Source organism: Hemitrygon akajei, chromosome 9, assembly GCF_048418815.1.
Source record: "Hemitrygon akajei chromosome 9, sHemAka1.3, whole genome shotgun sequence".
Taxonomy (NCBI): domain Eukaryota; kingdom Metazoa; phylum Chordata; class Chondrichthyes; order Myliobatiformes; family Dasyatidae; genus Hemitrygon; species Hemitrygon akajei.
Genome location: NC_133132.1, coordinates 81348935 through 81371043, shown reverse-complemented (window position 1 = coordinate 81371043; position 22109 = coordinate 81348935). Strand labels below are relative to the sequence as shown.

Here is a 22109-nt window from a genome sequence, read left to right as displayed (position 1 = left end):
ATATAAATGTGGACTCAGCTGACTTGATTATTACGTAGTATATTTGCCAGACCTGATGTTCTGCAATACAATCAATCTTTGAGGGGAATTTTGATCTCAGCTTAAATCCCCAAATACTGCTGCTTTCACAAAACCACACGACAATGAAGGATTACCTCCAGCATAAATGCTCAGTACAGCTTCACTCCTTGTGGACCAGTCACTGGCATACATGCAGCATAAATTTCGTGGCTCCAACTCCTACAAAATTTGTTTATGGGACTTCACATCGGCTCTTCTGCTTAAGTGGCTTTAAGATTATCAAAGTTACTCGAGCAATTTTGAAGAAGCCTTCATTTTAGTAATCTACTACCAAGTAAATATTTGGAACAGTGGCCTTGCGGCATCGTTCAGCAACAGCATCTTATTTGTCTAACTGTCCTGATCCTGAACCATCCAAATGCTTTTCCCCATTGAAATTTCACATCACTTTTTTATGAGTTTTGTAGCAGGTTCTTTTAGAGTGAGGGTGGAAAATGTTTTGAGTTTGCTGAGAAAAATAAAAAAAATAGGTAAAGTGAGAAATGTGATTTTTGCCAGGACCATCTGTGTGAAGAAAAAGTATGTGTGTGGTCCTCCAGTTCTCTGATCCTGTTTAAAAACTGATTTAAAATCTATTGCTGTTGGCATGTTTGTTCTGTTGCAAATCCATTAATAAATTGCTTGAACTCTTTATTCAGCTTTAAGTTTCTGTAATTCAAGCCTCATGAGTTTGATTGGGATTGCTTTCTCCCTATTAAGACCAAAGATCTTTAAAAAAAAACATCTTCAGGCTATTGCTCAGTTCAAAACTATTTCCTGCATTTGGTTTCTTTATTATTGATTTTCTCCCTTTGTTATCACTTTAAGACTGAAATTGGAAATAAATGTAAGAGAGCAGTGAAATGCAAAATAAGTTCACCCCCCCCCCCCGTATCACCTGACTAATTACCCCACAAGTGTGATGTCAATGAGAGAAGCATTTTCTGAAACCCTCAATAGCCTGCTCTTTTATACCATAGAATCTTACAATGCTACAGCAAACAGAGACGCTTTGGCCCATTGTGGCTGTGTAGGCATTTTAATAGAGCCAGACATTCCTTGCACTTTTCCCAGTGTTCTGTATTTTTATCAACCAGTTATTTGTTTACCTTTTGAGTGTTACTGTCAGATCGGGCTCTGAAAAAATGCTGGCTCAGTACTTTTAGCAATCCCTTTAAAACTGCTTTCTCTTGATACTGACCATTCTGTTAATCTGATCTTATTAACCAGTATCATTCAATTTTGAATGTGTATCAAATCTATTCAATAACCTGTTGTCTTCTAAGGGAAATAACCCCAACTTACCCAATCTCTCCAGATAACTGCAATTTCTCATTCCTGAAGCCATTCTAGTACATCTTAAAGCCTTGAAATTCCACCTAACAAGAGATACCAGGAACTGAATACTGTACATCCTAGCCAAAGCCTAATGGTCTTTGTTTGATTTCTTCATTTTTGTACTCAGTTCCTCAATAATTAAAACTAGGATTCCATATACTTTGTATTGCTTTCTTAACACAATCTATCACATTGAAATATTTTTGCATTTACACTCAGTGGCCACTTTATTAGGTACACATGTACACCAGCTCGTTAATGCAAATATCTATCTAATCAGACAATCATGAGGCAGCAACTCAGCACACAAAAGCATGCAGACATGGTCAAGAGGTTCAGCTGTTGTTCTGATCAAACATGAGAATGGGAAGAAATCTGATCTAAGTGGCTTTGACCATGGAGAGATTGTTGATGCCAGGAGTGGTTTGAGTGTCTCAGAAACTGCTGACCTCCTGGGATTTTCATGCGCTACAGTCTCTAGAGTTTACAGAGAATTGTGCATTTCAATGGCCTTTCAATATTTGATAAGTTTCAATGAGCTTCCTCATCATTCTTCAAAATAATACCAATAGGCTGAATTTCCTTTGGTCATTATAGTAAAGTTATGCAGAATACTAATGATCAGCCAGGATCTTAAACTGCAGATTTTTACTAAGCTTGCCTAAAGTGAAACACATGGGCCAAGAAAAACAAAGGTACTAAAATGCCCAAAGTACTTGATAGCTGTTGAATAAAGTGACCTGAGTCACCAGACTCTTGTTGCATTATACTAAGATGAGCTTTACTTGTCACATGTACTGTGTATTGAAACATATAGTGAAATGCATCATCTGTGTCAATGACCAACACAATCTAAAGGTGTATTGGAGACAGCCTGCAAGTGTGGCCATGTTTCCAGCACCACCAGCGTAGCATCCCAAAACCTACCAACTGTATGTTTTTGGAATGCAGGAAGAAACTGGAGCTGAATTCTTTGTATTTGGCCCCCATCCCTCTAACAAAGTTGTCTCCACCCAGCCTTATCTTTATTTATTTTATTTAGAGCTACAGCACAGTAGCAGGCCTTTCGGACTCAAGGAGCCTGCACCACCCAATTACACCCATATGACCGTTTAACCTACTAACGGAGATCTCTTTGGACTTTGGGAGGACACTGGAACACCAGAAGGAAACCTATGTGGTCATGGAGATAACATACAAACTCCTTACACACAAAGCAGGAATTGAACCCTGAAGTTCCAATTACTTGGCACTATAAAGCCTTATATAAATTGCTAGTCGACTGTACCGGCTTACTATTTCAAATGGATTTGAAATGCCAATCAATTGTCTTTGCATCATACTGACAATTGCAGAGCCCTTAATGTTGTTGTGGTTAAGTTCTGTCACCAATTATCATCACTTATAAAATATCTTGTTTAGAAATTTGTATACAAACATTGTCTTTTCAGTGTTACAGACGTGAAAACTGAAGTTGCCAGAGTACACTGTGACCATGTCAGCTTCTATGTTGAATTTGCACAATTAGGATTTCTACTGTGCTCTCCTGTGCATATGAAAAACTTTCTAAACTGAATGTACGTGCAATGACATCATCTATTATGCAGTGTTGTCTCACAACATTGCCAGGGGAAAGTGGGTTTAAAATGTGCAAAATGTATCAGTCATTAGTCAATTGTAACCCAGAAACCTTTTCACTACAGTTCTTGCTCTGTAAGTGAAAAAATAAACACTATTTCAAGTGTAATGTTCTAACTTCTTTTGACTTTTGCATTCCAGTGTGGAGTGGAGTCCTTGGAAATCCACTGTTATCAACTCCAGAGACACTGGGAATGTGGCCCATTGTTATTTCAGTACTTTGCATCCGTTTGCCATGAGCTTTTCCATTGCAATCCTTCTGGGTGCACATTTTAGAGTCATAGAGCTGTACAACACAGAAATTGATCCCTCAGGACATCACATCCATGCCAAACTTTTTGCAACCTAAGTAAGAACATAGACCCATATTGGAAACATATTATTCAATGCTTTGTCTATTTAAGTGATTATCTATATGCCATTTCAATATAGTAATTGTGTTTGATTCCACCATCTCCTCTGAGAGCACATTCCAGATATCAACCTTTCTATATTTAAAATACCTACTCTTCAGATCCCCTTTAAAACTCATTCCTTTCACAATGGCTCTTTGTTTTGATTCCTCTACCAAAGGAAAGAGGTTTTGACAATCTACTCTGTCCGCGCCCTCTCAACTTTTTATATTACTGCATATCAAGTCATCCCTGAATTTCAATCTCCTTCACTTCAAGGAAGACAAGCCCAGCCCATCCAATCTCTTCTCATAGCTCAAGTCCTCTCATTCAGGCAATATCCTGATGAACTTCCTCTGTACTCTCTCCAGTGTAATTGAACCCTCCCTTTAGCGAGGTGAGAACAGCAGACAATATTCCAAGTGTGGCATCACTGCTGTGTAATATCTTCTTAACTCTGATATTTTAATGCTTCAACCTACAAAGCATGCCATATGCCTTCTTCACTATTTTATCCACCTGTGTTGCTACTTGCAGGGAAATATGGACTTGAAACCTTATATCTCTCTGTTCATTAATATTCTTTCATGACTTACCATTTAGAAACAGACTGATTTGTCATTGACCTTAGTTGCTGTTCTCATGGTTCATCCAGGGCTTCAGGTTGGAGAATATTCTGAATGATTTTATGGTGACACACTTGTCTACAACTGTTTTAATAAAGTATGTGACAACTGTGACATATTCATTCAGATCCTCTGATGAGTCCCTGAACACAGCCCAGTCCACTAACTCAAAGCAATCCTGTAGCATCATATATGTCAAACTCAAGGCCTGCGGGCCAAATCCGGCCCGCTGTGGAATTATCTTTGGCCCGCGAGATAATATCTAATTACTATTAAAGCTGGCCCCAGTAATCGAAGCGCCTATGGCATATGATATGGCTAATGATGAGTTTATTCAGGTACCAGGTTTTCAGGGTTTTTAGTGTTTATTCGGCAGTCTTGTTCATAAGAAACGGAATTTGTAAAGTGAAACACTTTGTAGTTATAGCAGAGACTGAGACACGAGAGCAGGCTGAAAAAACGGAGGCAACAAAAGCTGCGTTCGCACGTGTCCGACTGATCCGGCCCGCATGAAGCTGCATTTTGCTCAATCCGGCCCGTGACCTAAAATGAGTTTGACACCCCTGAGTGTAGCTACTCCTCTGCCTCCTGCAATCACCCCTTTGTTGTTCTAATCACTGAAGTCTTGCTCTTTAGCCTCTGGCTGTATGCAGGTAGGAGGAGGAGAGCCAGATGATCCGATTTCCTGAAATGCAGTCTAGGGATGGAACAGTAGGCATCCCTAATGGTAGTATAACAATAGTCGAACGTGTTGGGATCCCTTGTGCTGCAAGTGATGTGTTGATAATAATTGAGCAGAGATTTCTTCAAACAAGCCTGATTGAAGTTGTCAGCAATGATTTGAAAGGCATTAGGGTAGGTTGTTTCTTGCTGGATGATCGTGGCATTTTGTACATCATGTACCTGCTTAATGTCAGCCTTTGGCAGTAGTAAACTGTATTCTGGATCACAGAGGAGAACAGTCAGCACTTAATCTTGAGATGTTCCGGCTTGGGGGAATAAGAGTGTGATGATACCTCTACGTCCGACCACAATGAAGAGTTTATAATGAAACACAGCCCCCACCATTTGCCTTCTCTAAATCAGCAGTCCAGTCCGCTCAGTGTGTCAAGAAACCCTTGTGTCTTACTGACAAATCCGCCATTTTGAAAGTGAGCCGTGTGTTCATGAAACACAGAACACAGCAATCTTTGATTTCCCTCCAATACAGCAATCTTGTCCTTGGGCCACAATCCTGTTCTCCAGCGACACTACATTGGCTAATAAGATACTAGGTAGAGGATGTTTCAGTCTGGCTTGGAATATTCCCCTCCTCACTCTTTCCCGGTCATGGCAATGATCCTTCATCTGCTTAAGGGTGCCATGTATGTACTCCTGTGAATTAAGTGCACAGTGCCCTTCAGAAGATCGTGAAATTGCCAGCTTGTTAAGGCAGCTCAAAAGTGTGTTAATTGAAGGTAAATTACAGGCTGCAGATTGCAGAGTTCAGAAGAAATGTATTTAGAAGTTTTTTAAGCTGCTCACAAAGTGTCACTGTGTTTCACCAGCAGCATGTTGGCATTAAACCACCTTAGCATTAAACCAGTATCTCACAATCTCTTCAAGTAGTAAACTGCAAATACTCCAAATGCCATCCTCAAAAACAAGGTGAGGAAACAGACTGATTTGTCATTGACCTTAGTTGTTATTCCCACTTTGTACAAAATGACTGCCACACTTGCCACATTATCAGAAGTGATTTCAGGACTAATTTATTGAACATTAATTGTTTAAAACAATAGCACATGGTGCTATTTAAATGTAATGTCTTTGCTTCTTTCTCTGGTAACTCATCATGTACTCTACCCTGTTATGCACTGGACCTATCAGCCAGCAGTTCAGTATAATTTATATTTTCATTCATGAGGCTAACCAAAGCTAGCTTGCAATTTCATCACCCATGATGTAGTGGCTCTGCCTCACTTGTAGAAATATAAATCATAGTAGATGGTTGGCCACAAGATATCCCTTATATTTACTGAAAGCATTTTGATATTTCCTGCACATGAAGAACATTATAAAATTGCAAGTTGGTATTAAAATGCTTAGAAGTGCGAGTGACCTCCACAGCTCATTTTAAACAATTCTCCAGTTTCAAGCAAATGCTGCAACTTACATATATAAAACCAAGAATGAATAAAACACTTGTCAGTTTTACTACCAGTCACTGAAGTTCTTCCTTCCATGAACGAACATTGCCAACAGAAATATACTGGAATTTGCAAGCAGAAGAACCCATTAAAAAGTATGGCAATCACCAAGACCACAACTCTGATGGTCAGGCAAAGAGCAAGCCCATAGTGGTGTTAATGGCTTGTGGTGTTTTTCATGGCTGAGCCATGTAGATGCTACAAGCACCTCTGTGAAAAACATATAAGAGTCATATAAATGCACAAGGTGAAAAGGCTGTGTTTTCTGGGTGGAGTCAACTGTTAAGGATGAGGTGATGAAGTAGTTGGGAGACACAGGACAAGATAGGACAAAGCCAGCATGGTTTCCTCAAGGGAAAATCTTGCCTGATGAACCTGCTGGAAGTCTTTGAGGAGATTACACGTAGGATAGATAAAGGGGATGCAGTGGATGTTGTATATGTGGACTTTCAGAAGGCCTTTGACAAGGTGCTACACGTGTGGCTGCTTACCAAGTTAAAAGCCCATGGTATTACAAGAAAGTTACTGGCATGGTTAGAGCATTGGCTGATTGGCAGGAGGCAGTGAGTGGAAATAAAAAGATCCTTTTCTGGTTGGTTACCAGTGCATAGTGGTGTTCCGCAGGGGACAGTGTTGGGACCGCTTTTTTTCATGCTATATATCAATCATTTAGATGATGGCTTTGGAGCCAAGTTTGCAGATGATACGAAGATTGCTGGAGGGGTAGGTAGTGTTGAGGAAACAGGTAGGCTGCAGAAGGACAAAGACAGATTAGGAGAATGAGCAAGAGAATGGCAAGTGAAATACAATGTTGGAAAATGCATGGTCATGCACTTTGGTAGTAGAAATAAATCTGCAGACTATTTTCAAAACAGGGAGAAAATCCAAAAATCTGAGATGCAAATGGACTTTGGAGTCCTTGTGCAGAACAACCTAAAGATTAACTTGCAGGTAAAGTCAGTGGTGAGGAAGGAAAATGCAATTTTAGCATTAATTTCAAGAGGTCTAGAATACAAGAGCTGGGCTGTGATGCTGAGGCTTTATAAAGCAATGGTGAGACCTCACCTCGAGTATTGCGAACAGTTTTTGGCTTCTCATCTAAGAGAAGATGTGCTGGCATTGGAGAGGGTTCGTAGGAGGTTCACAAGGATGATTTCAGGAATGAAAGGGTTATCATTCAAGAAACGTTTGATAGCTCTGGGTCTGTACTCGCAGGAATTTAGAAGGATGGGGGGGGGCAGTCTTATTGAAACCTTGCATATGTTGAAAGGCCTAGGCAGAGTAGATGTCAAAAGGATGTTTCTGTGATGGGGGAATCTAGGACAAGGGGCACAACCTCAGGATAGAGGGGTGTTGATTTAAAACAGAAATGCAGAGACATTTCTTTAGCCAGGGAGTGGTGAATTTGTGGAATTTATTACCATAGGCAGCTGTGGAGGCCAGGTCATTGGGTGTACTTAAGGCAGAGCTTGATAGGTTCTTGATTGGATATTGCATCAAAGATTATGGGAAGAAGGCCAGGGAGTGGGGCTGAGGAGGGAAAAAAAGGATCAGCCATGATTGAATGGCAGAGCAGGCTCGATAGGCCAAATAGCCTAATTCTGTTCATATGGTCTTCAGATGAAAGGGAGAAGCAACCCCAATGTGATTCCATCCAGTCGCTCTCACCAGAGAGCAAAGAGGGGAAGCTGGTTAAAGGGAATGATTAATAGTACATCAGTAGTTTTCATTGAAAATACCATGTTCAGCATGTCCCTGATACTGCTGCAAGCTGGTTGGCTGTAGGGCATGTGCTGCATACTGAAATTATTTAAAAAATTTTTTGAGGAGCCTGAGTAAACTGGTGCAGCAAACTGTTGGGTTGAAAGTAGAGACAGAATAACAGAATGGTTACTGCTGTCAAGTCTGTACCACCGAGGATCAACTTTATTCACCATACATGTATTAAAAATTTGCTATGGTGTATTGGTCAGCGTGTGACATGCAACAAAAAGCAACAACATTCAACAATTATAAAGAATTAAGAACTGTATAAAAATAAAGTTAGAGGTTCAAGTACAGATGTAGAATAAATTGCATAAATACATAAATACCAGCACGTATTTACAATGTAAACAGCATTACAAAAAATTGTTTAAAATGTTTACAGAGCAGTGCAATGACGGGGGTGGGGTAATAGAGGAGAGCTAACTAGAATGGTGGATCAGATTAACTGCCTGGGGAAGAAAATTTCAAGATGGCATGGAGATTTTGTTTTAATGGCCCTTTAGCACTTTCCAGAAGGATGCTTTTCGAAAGCACAATCTGCAAGGTGGGTAATTTCCTTAATGAATTATCCTGCCTATTTCTTTGTCCTGGAGTGATGGTAGACTGTAGTGCCGTAGACCATTTCTATATAAGTGCAACCCCTAATTTTTCCAGAATCATGTAAATTTTTTCCTTATTGTAGATGGGCCACAACTGTATGACTGCATATATGGGTGTCAAGTGCATTGAGATCCTTGAGCTCAAGGAATGTTATTTCAGGGAACTGCAACACCAGTCAGTGATAAAGTCCCAAGATCACACAGCCTTGTGAGGTACAATGGTCTCACTCATTAAGTGTACAGGTTTGGTAAGTTCAAGAAATTCCATGATGTCACAGGCATAGCTGCACTGGGCTGACCAGCTGTTCTTTCTGATAGTTAAAGTCATTGAGAATAAAAATTCGGTAGCCCAGTATTGGAGAAGATGAGCAAACGTTTGTCTGGGGAGGCTCTCTCCATGGAAGTAAGTTGCATTAGCATTGGTACAGATAGACTCTGCGGTGAGCCCACACAAAGAATGGTGGAGGTTTAGGCCAGAAATTGAACGTAACAAATAACTACAAGATTTCCTTGAGAGAAGCAAAGCCAGAAATTGAAACTGCACAATAATGTATGAAAAGGTAATTTTAGGATGCAGTTACAGTGGTAGTGCAGTGCACGTTACCTGAGTTATGAAATCATGCAACACGGAAGCAGACTTTGACCCAGCTGGTCCATGCCAACCAAGATGCCCATCTAACCTAGTCCAATTTGCCCATTTATGTCCCTCGAAACCTCTCTTATCCACTTACCTGTCCCAGTGTCTTTCAAATGTTGTTAATGTTTCTGCCTCAACCACTTCTTCTGGCAGCTCATTTCACGTAAGTGTCACTCTTGGAGTAAATAAAAGGCCCCTTGGGCTCTTTTTGAATCTTTTCCTTAAACCTATGCCCTCTAGTTCTTGATTTCCCCAATCCTAGGAAAAGGGCAAGCAATTTAAAAAACTTGGGTGTGTACCCCACCAGGGGAACTACTGTATGCCAATTTAACTCAGTTAATAGGGTGGGATCTGAAATTTGAAACGACAAGTGGTCATTCTAACAGCAATTACTAGTTTTGTTGTGAAAATCCACCTGGCCCATCATTTTCTGGTCTAGTCTGTATGTGACTCCAGGGAAATTCTTAAAAATTGTTCTCCGAAATCTCACTTACAAGTCACTAGCAAGCCTCATCATTGTCACTTACTTTTCAAGTACTGGCCTTTCCAGTGATGCCAATATCCTAAATAAGTAATGAATATAATAAAGGGGGATGCCCATCGGCACAAAGTTGTGTTTAAACTGCGAAAATCAATTAAGCATATACATATCTCCAGAGGATATTAAAATAACATAAGGGTGTTTCTCTAAACCTGAGAGATTTTTACTGTTTGCTGAAGGAGTGTCTTTCAAAAGACTTGCAAACTTTGTTGTATGAGCATCAAAGAACATTCCATGTTAGAAATTGTTATCTTTGTGTTTGTGAAATTACTTCAGATATAAAGTACAGTTGCAATTACTGCAATAATTAGTGGATGTACTAGTTAATGTTAATTTAGTTTATATCATACAGTTGGAGTTGAAGAGATTAGAAAATGGATAGATTTACAATTGAGTTTGCAAATAATTAGTAGTTTAATTTTATATTTCCATTTTTGGTTAACCAAAGATGGCCTGCAATTTCACCACCCATGGTGTAGTGGCTCTACCTCACTTATAGAAATATAAATCATATTACATAAATCAACTGTATAGAAATAATTCATTGATAAAATAGTTTATTATATGTAGATAGCTTTTGCAGTTATGGTTTTGAGAAGTAGTACAGTATGCATTTGCTGTACATACAGCTTTAAGAACTATGTGGTATGACTTTTGATATATTGTTGTGTCACCCACGATTTGTTAGTTGAATGTTGTTAACTTGCTCACTTTCAATAGGGGATATTTGATCTAAAGTTCTCACCTAGTTATTTGCCTTAAAAAAACAGCAATACAGAAGAATCTGTTGATGTCATAGGGACAGATGGAATTTTCAGCAATTGTGGAATCAAGGATTGTGGGAAACAAGCAGGAAACTAGAACTGAAGGCATGATCAAATCAGCCAGGATTTTACTGAATGGCAGAACAGGATTGAGGGAACATCTGGCTCACTCCTGCTTCTGTTTTCTATGTTGTTACATTACAGATTTGTCCAGAAGGTTTGAAGTCAGCAAAATATCTTTTAGTTTCCTCCACACCACACTTTGTAATCATCTGCAACTGGAAAAAAAATAGGTGAAAAAAATTGATCACTTTTAGAGTCATAATGCAAGCCAGGAAAAAGTCAGCTCTCAACTAATCTATAAGCATAATTCCCTTAAATAGCTAGCATTGGTGAAAGGTTCTTCCTGCTGCCAAATGGATGTTCATCCATGTAAATTTAAGAGAGAATCAGCTTAGCATTGACCTCAAAATGACATTGCAGGTACCAACTTTGTATTGCATATTAATTCATAGCATGACTTTGTGACTTCTGCTAAATGCTCTACATAAGTGTGCAGATACTTTCTCCACCAAAGTAGTGAGAGACTCACGCTACACCTTTGCTCACCTGCTGCAGATACCACATCGGCATCCCAATGGCACCTATAGGGCTTAAATAACAGGAGCATTCAATCCACATTTTATACTCAGCAGCTCCCTGAGAGCCTCGGCTGAAAGTCAGCTTATGTCATGAACACCAGTCCCAGAGTAGAGCTCGAAGCTATAATTTTCTGATCAAGACCAAGGATGGAAAATCCAGATATCTTGTTGAATAGGAAAAGTACTTGGTTAGTCTTTACATTGTTTGGTTATAGATGTAGATCATTTCATCAGGATGACTGCATCTGTTTCAGTTGTACACTGTATGCTTGTAAAAATTTATAGAAGTTTGCCAAACATTGTTTTACGATAACCCCATGACCTTTGAAAATGTTTCATAAATACATTTAGTAAAAATGAAATCAGGGCAATGACAGCCTATTCTTAGTAAGTGCTTTTCAATAGACCCTTTACAACATTAGCTTCGTCAAGGACTAGAAAATCAGCTGAAGTAATTCTTTCTATACTTCTTTTTTCAGCCTCACACCTGTTTCCTGTACTGACCCAGTTTTGTTGCATCAGCTAATAAAAAATTCTAAGATTTTCAACAAAGTTCTGCATCGTGAAACCTTTTTCATTATACACAACTGTTTTTAATACTCACAGTCATGTGTGAACTTGGAAGTTCCACAGCAGCCCATCACTCAGACTTCTGGCATGCTCATTGGATCCCAGAACCTGTCAGCATCAGCACTGCCAATCAAATAGACACCTATGTCAAAATTTAATTAGATTTTATTCAGATTTAATCTATTTCATGTTTACACAGTGGAGGGGCCAATAATAACCTAACCCAAAGGCATAAGGCTGTAACTTATCCTAAGAATCTCCATTTCCTGTCTGTTTGAGAAATGCTCTTACAATGTGATCCTCATTTTGCATTAACACACTATGTAAAATATGTGAGACAGATCTGATGTGTAAAGAAGCTTAACCTTGGAGTAATATGATCAGAAAACTGAATACTATTGCAGGTGTTTATTTAGTTTCATGCTCCCTTATGTTAGCTTTGATCGAGATTGCCGAGTTGGTAATTACAAGTGATTTTTAAAAAAATCGAAAAGAAAATGATATAGGATGAAGGGGTTACTCCACTATGAGAGAGCTGCACAGTCTGAGGCACTGACCTACAGATGAGACATCAAGCCAAAGTCTCATTTGACCTCCCAAGCTTATTTAAGTATTCTGCAGTGATGTTCAATAAATAGGGAAATTGTTCTAATGATTTGTCCAAGCCAAACTTTTATACATTAACCAACATCAGACTATTGGATCAATTCCCTTAGCTAGTGTGCACATGGACTGCAACATCTCATTTACTTACATTCCAAGAATACATTATTGCCTATTAAATGATTAAAGACATTGGTAAGTGGAAGGGCATAATATAAGTGCAGGCTTTTGTTTTATAAAACAGGCAGCTTAAGTTTGTAACATCATAAATGTTACAACACAATCTATTTATTCAATCAAGTGCATTCTAATTATTTCCCCAAAGTAGATGAAGCTTAATATTGATAGTTGCGTAGTGACGTACTCTTTGCAAAGTGAGGGCCTTGTAAGTGTAGAATAAACAAAACAAATGGTGGAGGGAAAACGAACAAACTCAAAGATCCCTGAAGTTGGCAGCACAGGTAGATAGGGTGGCAATGAAAGCATACGAGATGTTTGCCTTCATTAGCTGCGTCATGGCACGTAAAAATAGGAATGCCTTGGTACAACTTTATAAAACACTGGTTAGGCATAGCCTGAGTATTATGTGCATTTCTGGTTACCACAACAGGAAAGACAACACATGAAGAAAGTGCAGCTAGGATTCACTAAGACACTGGAGCACAAGAGGTAATAGATCATGAAATCACGAGCAAAAGAAAACAATATGCGAGAAGAGCAATTGCAAAACAAAAACAGCTGTAGATTAATATGCACAAAGATTTTCTTAAGAGCATATGACATAGGAGCAGAATTAGGCCATTCAGCTGATCAAGACAGCGCTGCCATTCCATCAATGCTGATTTATTATCGCTCTCAATCCCATTCTCCTGCCTCCTGCTCATAACCTTTGACGGCTGACGAACCAAGAACTTCAAATATACGCAATGACTTGGCCTCCACAACCATCTGGGGCAATGAATACCACAGACTCACCACTCTCTGGCTAAAGAAATTCCTCCTCATCTCTGTTCTATATGGACATCTCTCTATTCTGAGGCTGTGCTCTTTGGCATAGACTCACCCACTATAGGAACCATCTTCCCCACATCCATTCTATCTAGGCCTTTCAAGAATCAATCAATTTCAATGAGGGCCCCCTCATTCTTCTAAGCATCAAGTACAGGCCCAGAGCAATCATACGCTCCTCATATGTTAACCCCTTCATTTCCAGAATAATTTTCATGAACCTCCTCTGGACCCTCCAATGCCAGCACATCTTTTTTATAGAAAAGGGGCCCCAAACCGCTTACAATGCTCCTGGTGTGGACTGAACAACACCTTATAAAACCTCAGCATTCCATTCTTGCTCTAATATTGTAGATTTTGAAATGAATGCTAATATTGCAGTTGCCTTTCTTACCACCAACTTGATCTACAAGTTAACCTTTAGGGAATCCCGCACAAGGAATCCCAAATCTCTTTGCATCTCAGATCTTTGAATTTCCTCTTCATTTAGAAAATAGTCTACACTTTTATTTCTTCTACCAAAGTGCATGACCATACACTTCCCTACAGTATATTCCTTCTGCTACTTCTTTGCCCATTCTTCCAAGCTAAGTCCATCTTCAGCAAACTCCCTGCTTCCTCATCACTACCTGCCCCTCCACCTACCTTTGTAACATCTGCAAACTTGGCCACAAAGCCATCAATTCACCTCCCAAATCATTGACATACGATATGAAAACAAGCAGTCCCAGTACCGATCCCTGTGGAACAAAATTAATCACCGGTAACCAACCAGAAAAGGCCCCCTTTATTCCCAAAATTAGTCTCCTGCCAGTCAGCCAAACTTCTATCCATGCTAGTATATTTCCTGTAATATCATGGGCTCTTATCCTGTTAAGCAGCCTCATGTGTGGCAACTTCTCAAAGGCCTTCTGAAAATCCACTGACTTTCCTTTGTCCATCCTATTATTTTCTCACAGAATTTCAACAGATATGTCAGGCAAGATTTCCCCTAAATGAAACCATGCTGCCTTTGGTCATGTGCATCTAAGTTCCCAAAACCCATCCTTAGCAATGGACTCCAATATCTTTCCAACCACTGAAGTTACGATAACTGGCCTCTAATTTCCTTTCTTCAACATCTCTCCTTTAAAGATGGAGTGACATTTGCAATGATCCAGTCCTCTGGAACCATTCCAGAATCTAGTGATTCTTGAGAGATCATTATTAATGCCTTTTCAGCTACCTCTTTCAGAACCTTGGGGTGTAGTCCATCTGGTCCAGGTGACTTACTGACCTTTAGATCTTTCAGCTTCCCAAACACCTTCTCCTTAGTAATATCAACTACACTTACTTCTGTCCCTGACCATCTTGAAATTCTGGTACACTACTCGTGTCTTCCACAGTGAACACTGATGCAAAATACTTATTAAAATCACCTGTCGTTTCTTTATCCCCCATTACTAACTCTCCAGTGTCATTTTCCAGTATCTGATATCCACCCTCGCCTCTTTTCCTCTTCATATATCTGAAAACATTTTGTATCTCTATATTATCGGCTCACTTAACTGCATATTTCATCTTTTCTCTCCTTGTGGTTTTTCTTAGTTGACTTCTGTTGGTTTTTAAAAGCTTCCCAATCCTCTATCTTCCCACTAATTTTTATCACATTATATGCCTTCTCTTTTCCTTTTATGCTTTTTTTGACTTCCTTTGTCACCAACAGTAGCCTCATCCTCCCTTTAGAACACTTCTTCATCTTGGGATGTATCTATCCTGCACCTTCCATTGCTGTTCTGTCATCATCCCCGACTGTGTCCTGTTCTAATCAACTTTGGCCAGCTCCTCTATCATGCCCCTGTAATTCCCTTTACCCACTGTAATATTGATACATCTGACGTTATCTTCTCCCTCTCAAACTGCAGCGTGAATTCTATCAGAATATCACACCCCTTAGGGTTCCTTTACCTTCAGCTCCTGAAGTAAATCTGGCTCATTACATAACACCCAATCGAAAATTGCTTTCTCCCCAGTGGGCTCAACCTTAAAAACGAGGAAATCTGCAGATGCTGGAAATTCAAACAACACACACAAAATGCTGGTAGAACACAGCAGGTCAGGCAGCATCTATAAGGAGAAGCACTGTCGACGTTTCAGGCTGAGACCCTTCGTCAGGAAATCCACTTTGACTAGCATAACATTGACCTTTTTACATGCCTTTTCTCTCTCACATTGTAATTTATATCCCTCATCTTGGTTATGAATTGGAGGCCTGTATATAACACCCATCATGGTCTTTTTACCCTTGCAGTTTCTTAACTCTACCCACAAGGATTATGTCACTTCTTTCTAAGGATTTCATGTCATTTTTTTACCAACAGAGCCACCCCACCAACCCCCCCCCCCACCTACCTGCCTCCCCTATGGTTCTATGTTCTATGTTCGATGGTTCTATGGTTCTCTATACTGTGTGCATACAAAAATACATCTTCAGTCCTGTATTCATCACCCTTTTTGATTTTTCCCCCATGTTATACTTCAACCCATCCCCTATTACTTTGTTTCCCATGCCCCTGCCAATTTGTTTAAACCATCCCCAAGAGCTCTAGCAAACCAGCCCACAAGGATATTGATCCCCCTTGGGTTCATGTGTAAACCATCCCTTTTGTACAGGTCATATCTTCCCCAGAAGAGACCCAATGATCCATAAATCTGAAACCCTGCCCCCTGCATCAGATCCTCAGCCACTCATTCATCGGCGCTACCATCCCATTCCTGCCCTGACTAGCATGTGGCACTGGGAGTAACTCAGAGATTACTACCTAGGAGGTCCCGGTCTTCAGCTTCTTCCCTGACTCCCTATACTGAATGTCTCCCTAACAATGTCATTGACACCAACGTTCACCACAATCTCTTGCTGCTCTCTGTCACTATGAGAATATTCTGCAGCTGCTCTGAGACATCCTTGATCCTAGCACCTAGGAAGCAACACACCATTCTGGCATCTTTTTTGGGACCACAGGATCTCCTGTCCATTCCCCTATCAAGTCTCCTATCACTATTGCCCTACCAGACTTTACCCTCCCCTGCTGAGCCTCAGAGTTAGCTATAGTGCCACTAGTCTGGCTGCTGCTGTGCTCTGATTGGTCATCTCTCCACACAACCACCCCACCCCCCCAGTAGTATCCAAAGGGGAATGGCCACAAGGGAATCCTGCACTTACCCTTACTTCTCCTGGTGGTCACCCATCTACTATCTGTAGCCTGAACTCTGGGTAAGTGTTTCATTCATGAGGTTTTCAGTGTCCCAGATAATCCTGAGCACATCCAGCTCCAGTTCCACTTCCAGTCAGGAGCTGAAATTGGGTGCGATTCCTGCAGATGTAGTCATCTGATAGACCATTAGGTACCCTGCAATCGCACATCTTACAGGAGCAGCATGTCACTGCCTAAACTACCATCCTGCCTACACTTGTTATACCTTTGGCTCTAACTTCTTAAAATATTCTACAATCAATGAAATGATTCCAAATACCCAGTATTCGTAGCCTCCACCTATTCTCACTAAAATCTGTTAAGCCAAAACCTGACCAGTCTTGCACCAGCCCACTCCCACAATGAACCCTCTGCTTACAACTCCCTTCTTTTTATAGGCCCTTGCTAAGTTACCAATAACACAAGCAATCTCCCAAACTCTGAGGGACAACATCATGAAGAGAGATCATTGCTGTCGTTGATTGCCTGTTGATCAATGCGGGGGGACCTAATTCATAATTTAGATTGATAATTCTGAAACATAACATAGTTTAATTAAATTAATAATACATGCAATATTAGGGGAAACAACGTAATTAAAGACTGAACACAGAAACTACTGCATATGGCAAACACTTTGCCAATTTGACCCAAGATTGTCAGATGAAATGCAATACACCAGAGCATTACACATAGGATGGAGTACCATTCACACTTCATGAAGAGTGTTGAAAAAGCTGCAGACAGTGAGAAAGAAAAATCAATCCTCAATAGGTTCAGATTTTGCCGAGTAATTATCAACAAATCAAACTGCATAACAGAAGTGTTAATCAAAAATTTTATAGTGCTCTGATAAGAATACAGAGAACAGTGAAATTATAAAAGAAGTATTTTGACTAGTTTCATGGTAAGAGAAGTCTGGGAGACTTGTTGCTAGCAAGGTTCTGAAAGGTTGAGGGCAAATCTTCAGTTTAAGTTCTGCAACTATTTAGCTCCTTTGAAGTCAAATTCAGGTAATGGAGTCGTACAGCACAGAGAGGGGCCTTAGAGCTAATCGTGCCTATGCTCACCATCATGCCCATCCATACTATTCCATTTTGCCTGCATTCATTCCAATTGTCCTCTCATTCGAGTACCTATCCAGGGAATGCCTTTTAAATGTTGCTGTTGTTCCAGACTCCACCAACTCCTCTGGTAGCTCATTCCTGCTATCAGCTATCCCTCACCATCCCTTTTAAAATTCATCCCTTTAAATGATCACCCCCCCCCCCCCACCCCACCTTAAACCTATACCTTCTACTTTTAGTCAGCCGTACTGTGGGAAGCAGACACTGGCTATCCAATTTACCTATGCCTCTCATAATTTTATATACTGTACCTCTATCATATCAACTCTCAGCCTTCTTTGATCCGGGGAGAATGATCCTAGCCCATCTGATGTTTCTTGCTAACTCAAGCCCTTTAATCCAAGTAACATACTTGTGATTTTTTTTCTGCACCCTCTAATTTAATCATATTCTTCATACAGTGTGGTGACCAGAGCTGCACACAACACTTCCAGCGCAAATCTAACATCCTATCAATGAACGGGTTAGAATGCTTATAGCATTTGAGCATATCCATGAGGTAAGCAAGAATAATGAATCAGGGGTAAATTCACAGGGTGAATCACAAAGCACCAGAGAGCAGGTGAAAACAGGAAGCAATGTCAAATTCCCAAAGAGGTGAGAAGAGCCAAGATTTCAGAGGTTCACTTATAAAATGTTCAGTGACACTAGAATGCACATTTCATAAGCTCATTCTGATATGGCAGTGGACATTGGAGAAGACCACAAAATACTTTTATTATAATTTATGAGAATGTGAAGATCATTAACTTTTAAGCTTGTTAATCTACACTTTGAATATTGCTGGGCTGCTCTTTTGAAGTGTAGGATTGGGGGTGAAAGTAAATTGCATTTCATTTAGCTAAACTGACAGTGAAACCTAGTTGTACTGATTGCACTGGCCAGCTTCTCACTGGTATGATACTCTGACCCATACTAGCATTCATTCATCTGTGTAAAGAATAAATCACAATAATGTAACCTGTCATTATGGAATCAGCATTTCTCTGTTTGAAACAGAAACAGAAACAGAAAATACTGGAAACACTCTTTAATTCTTATTTATGCTGCTGGCAGATCACTTAATTTCTTTAAGACATTGGAAATTCCACGTTCATTTGCTCATTCAGAGAGCTTTTTATACTGGTGAATGCCTGTTACGTATTATTGCATTTTTGAAAAAGATTTTTGCTTAATTATCATATTTGGGCTTGCAGAAAGAGCAGAGCAAAATAAAACCAGAGAAGAATACCTTCATTTGGTAGGGGAAATGCAGCTTCTGTAGTATTTTGCTGACCTCGAGGTTCATGCCAAGTGTCCAAGTTGTAACTGGCTTATTCGTTTCTCCAAGATGCACTTCCTTTAATAAAATATAAACTGTGATAATGGAATGTAAATTTTAACTCTAGTGCTTAATTACAGCTAATGTAAGCCAACAAAAAGAATACTAAAGTAATTTTCACAAAATCTATCATTAATGCCAAGCATTTCTGTCTGCATACCTAATGTCGAAGCAATCACTGGCACAATCCACAGATTCTATTAACAACAATGCAATGATTATAGAAGTCTGGAATTAATATCTTTCAATGCTGGTAATTAATCACTGATGCATTGTATGATACTGCCTACAACGTAGTGACATTGTCCAAAGTAATTTAGCTTCAGTATCAATGTATTGTATAATTATCTTTCAATTTGTTATATTTAATATTTAAATCTTGTAGCTGACCAGCCAGATATAGCCAGATCTACTCACTTTATGCAATCATTGCCTTGAACTCAAACCTATGCAGTTGGCTTAGGAAAATATTCAGTGCATGGTTGTATTCTTCCAAGACACATTTCGATCATGCTTTTATGATAAAAGATCAGTTCACAACCTCCCAAAAAGAAGCAGTTCATAAATTTATGAGGAAAACATGCACCTTGATAAATGTGTTTAAAGCTTTATTATTATCATCTAATTATCATTTTCCTCTTATTTGAAATGTTCTTTTATGTAGCAAAACTGGAGTTAGTCTTGGTAACTGCTTTTAATCTAAAGCATGTGCTAAACTGTACAGGAAGACTTTCCCAGCCAATGGCTGCTGAGCTTTTAACTCGATGAATGTCTTTATGATTTTATCGCCAGCAGTCAATATTATGGCAATAGCAGCCCACTCAGAATGGGTTAGCAATCAAGGCGCAGGAGATCAAGAACATGGCCGTCACTGAAGTATCTGCTGTGCAAAGGTTTAAGGCATATATACAATATATAGCAAGGATGGCTACAACTTTTGCACAGAACCGAATCTTCTAAATGTATTTTTTTATTTTTTTTATTTATTTTATTAACTATTATTGAAGATCAGCAAAAAAAACATTAAGGTAATCAAGTCAATATGTCATTATGTACAATGAAGAACTAAATTAGCAAATAACTGATTAACAAAGCTAAGCAATATATCAATAACAATAAGAAAAAATAAAGAATTAAGAATATTTTAAAGAAAAGAAAAAAAAAACCCTACTAACTAAAGAAAAATGAAAAATAAAACCCCATTGGGAGCACAAATCTGGAGCTAAGCATCATACAAGCTTCCATAGAAGAAAAACATCAATCCACTAACTCAAATCCATTTAAACAAAAATCGGAAGGAAACTATATTAATTAACTCAAATCAGATTATAGTAGCGGGCAAATGAATCCCACCTTTTCTCAAAATCAAATCGAGGATCAAAAGTTCAACTTCTGATTTTCTCCAAACTAAGACATAGCATCACCTGAGAGAACCATTGTATCAAAGTAGGAGCAGAAACATCTTTCCATTTCAACAAAATAGCCCTTCTGGCTAATAATGCAACAAATGCAATTACATGTTGGTCTGATAGAGAAATACCAATATGTTTACCAATATTTAAGTTTAAAAGTTTACCAACAGCTCTATTTCCATCTTTAATATCATTATTTTTCCCTTTCAGGGTTCTTTTGAAGACCCTGACCTGGAGTTCAATGCTGACTGTGGTTCTTTGCGGAAATGGGACCCACTCTCGGGTTTCATAATTGACCATTGTTCGGCACGCCAAGGGCTCGGCCAAGAGTCTGGCTCGGATCTGGAAGCCTAGGATCTCAGGGCTCTGTAGACAGGCGGATCGAAGATCGGTGTCACGGCAGGAGACCTGTGTGTTGTCAGGGGATTCGAAGTAACTACAGTTGTGTGCCCAGAGACCTGAGATCTTTGAGCTCTTCAGACACTGAGCTCGATAAAAGCAACATAATGGACTTTTATCATCGTAAACCAGTGAATTGCTTGTTATGCCTCCCCGCTCACTGGGAAAACGATGACACCTCCTTCTCCCTTATTAGGGAGAGAGAGAGTTTGTGGAATGTCGTATACCAGGTGAAACGCAAAGTCTTTGGGGTAACTGCAAGTCTGTGTCTTTGTTATTTCTTTGCTCACGCTTGAGTGCTCAGTGGCGGGTGCCAATGCTCTGTTCTTTGCTGGTGGGGGAGGGCAGATCGTTGCTTCTTGCCATTTATGTGTGGGAAGGAGGGGAGCTGGGGGGATCTTTGGGTTCTAACATTCTTTGGGGCACTCCTCTGTTTTTTAGGATGGTTGCAAAGAAAAAGAATTTCAGGATGTATATCGTATACATTTCTTTGACATTAAATTGGACCTTTGAACCTTTGACCTTTGAATATTAACAAAAATTAAGACCCACAGATATGGCTGTTTCAAGGGCAAATAAAGAGAGAACATAGATAGATGTCGCTCCACCATGTGCTTCAAATCAAATCAAAATTAACCCACGCAGGAAAAGATATAAAAAAACAGCTATATATATGGACCTAAGACTTTTGCACAGAACTGTACATATGTAGAGTTCTCACTGTCCATATCCTATCCACCTGGACTGATTACAGGGCAGCAATAAATGAATGTCTAATCCTGTTACAGAAATGGTATAGCGGCCTACTGCTCACTTGAAATTTCTATGATTCTTCTTGTGCAATAACTTGATGTATAGGGATTGTCAAACCAAGGTCCTTCAAGTTTCTGGGTGATATCTCATAAGATCTATCCCTGACCCAACATATTGATGCAATTATGAAGAAGGTACACCAGGAATTTGAGGAAATGTGATTATCAAAGACTAGCAAATCTCTTCAATAGGTACCATGGATAGCAGCATGATTAGTTGCATCACCAATGCACAGGGTTGGGAAGAGCTGCAGAGGGTGCTAGCCAGCTCCATCATGGGAACTAGCCTTCCCACCATCGACATCTTCAAAACGTGATGCCTCAAGAAAGCAGCCTTTATCCGTTTTTATCCCTTCATCAACACTTAAACACTCTGTGTTGTAAGGAAATATGAAATATGATACGTCATTTTTTTAGATTAGATTAGATTCA

At 39.6% G+C, this 22109-nt stretch overlaps 1 long non-coding RNA gene across 3 annotated transcripts in view; it reads right to left on the bottom strand.

The window, feature by feature from the left end:
- Nucleotides 1-6945: 6945 nt before the first annotated feature.
- Nucleotides 6946-22109, bottom strand: part of LOC140733302 (uncharacterized) — an 81027-nt gene continuing 65863 nt past the window's right edge. For 2 of the 3 annotated variants that reach the window (XR_012100261.1, XR_012100260.1), the window contains 3 exons: nt 18965-19072; nt 11797-11885; nt 6946-10829 (listed from right to left, as the gene is read on the bottom strand). This is a non-coding gene — a long non-coding RNA (uncharacterized lncRNA). Of the gene's footprint in view, nt 10830-11796; nt 11886-18964; nt 19090-22109 lie in introns of all 3 variants that reach the window. The other variant, XR_012100262.1, reaches the window with a different exon arrangement.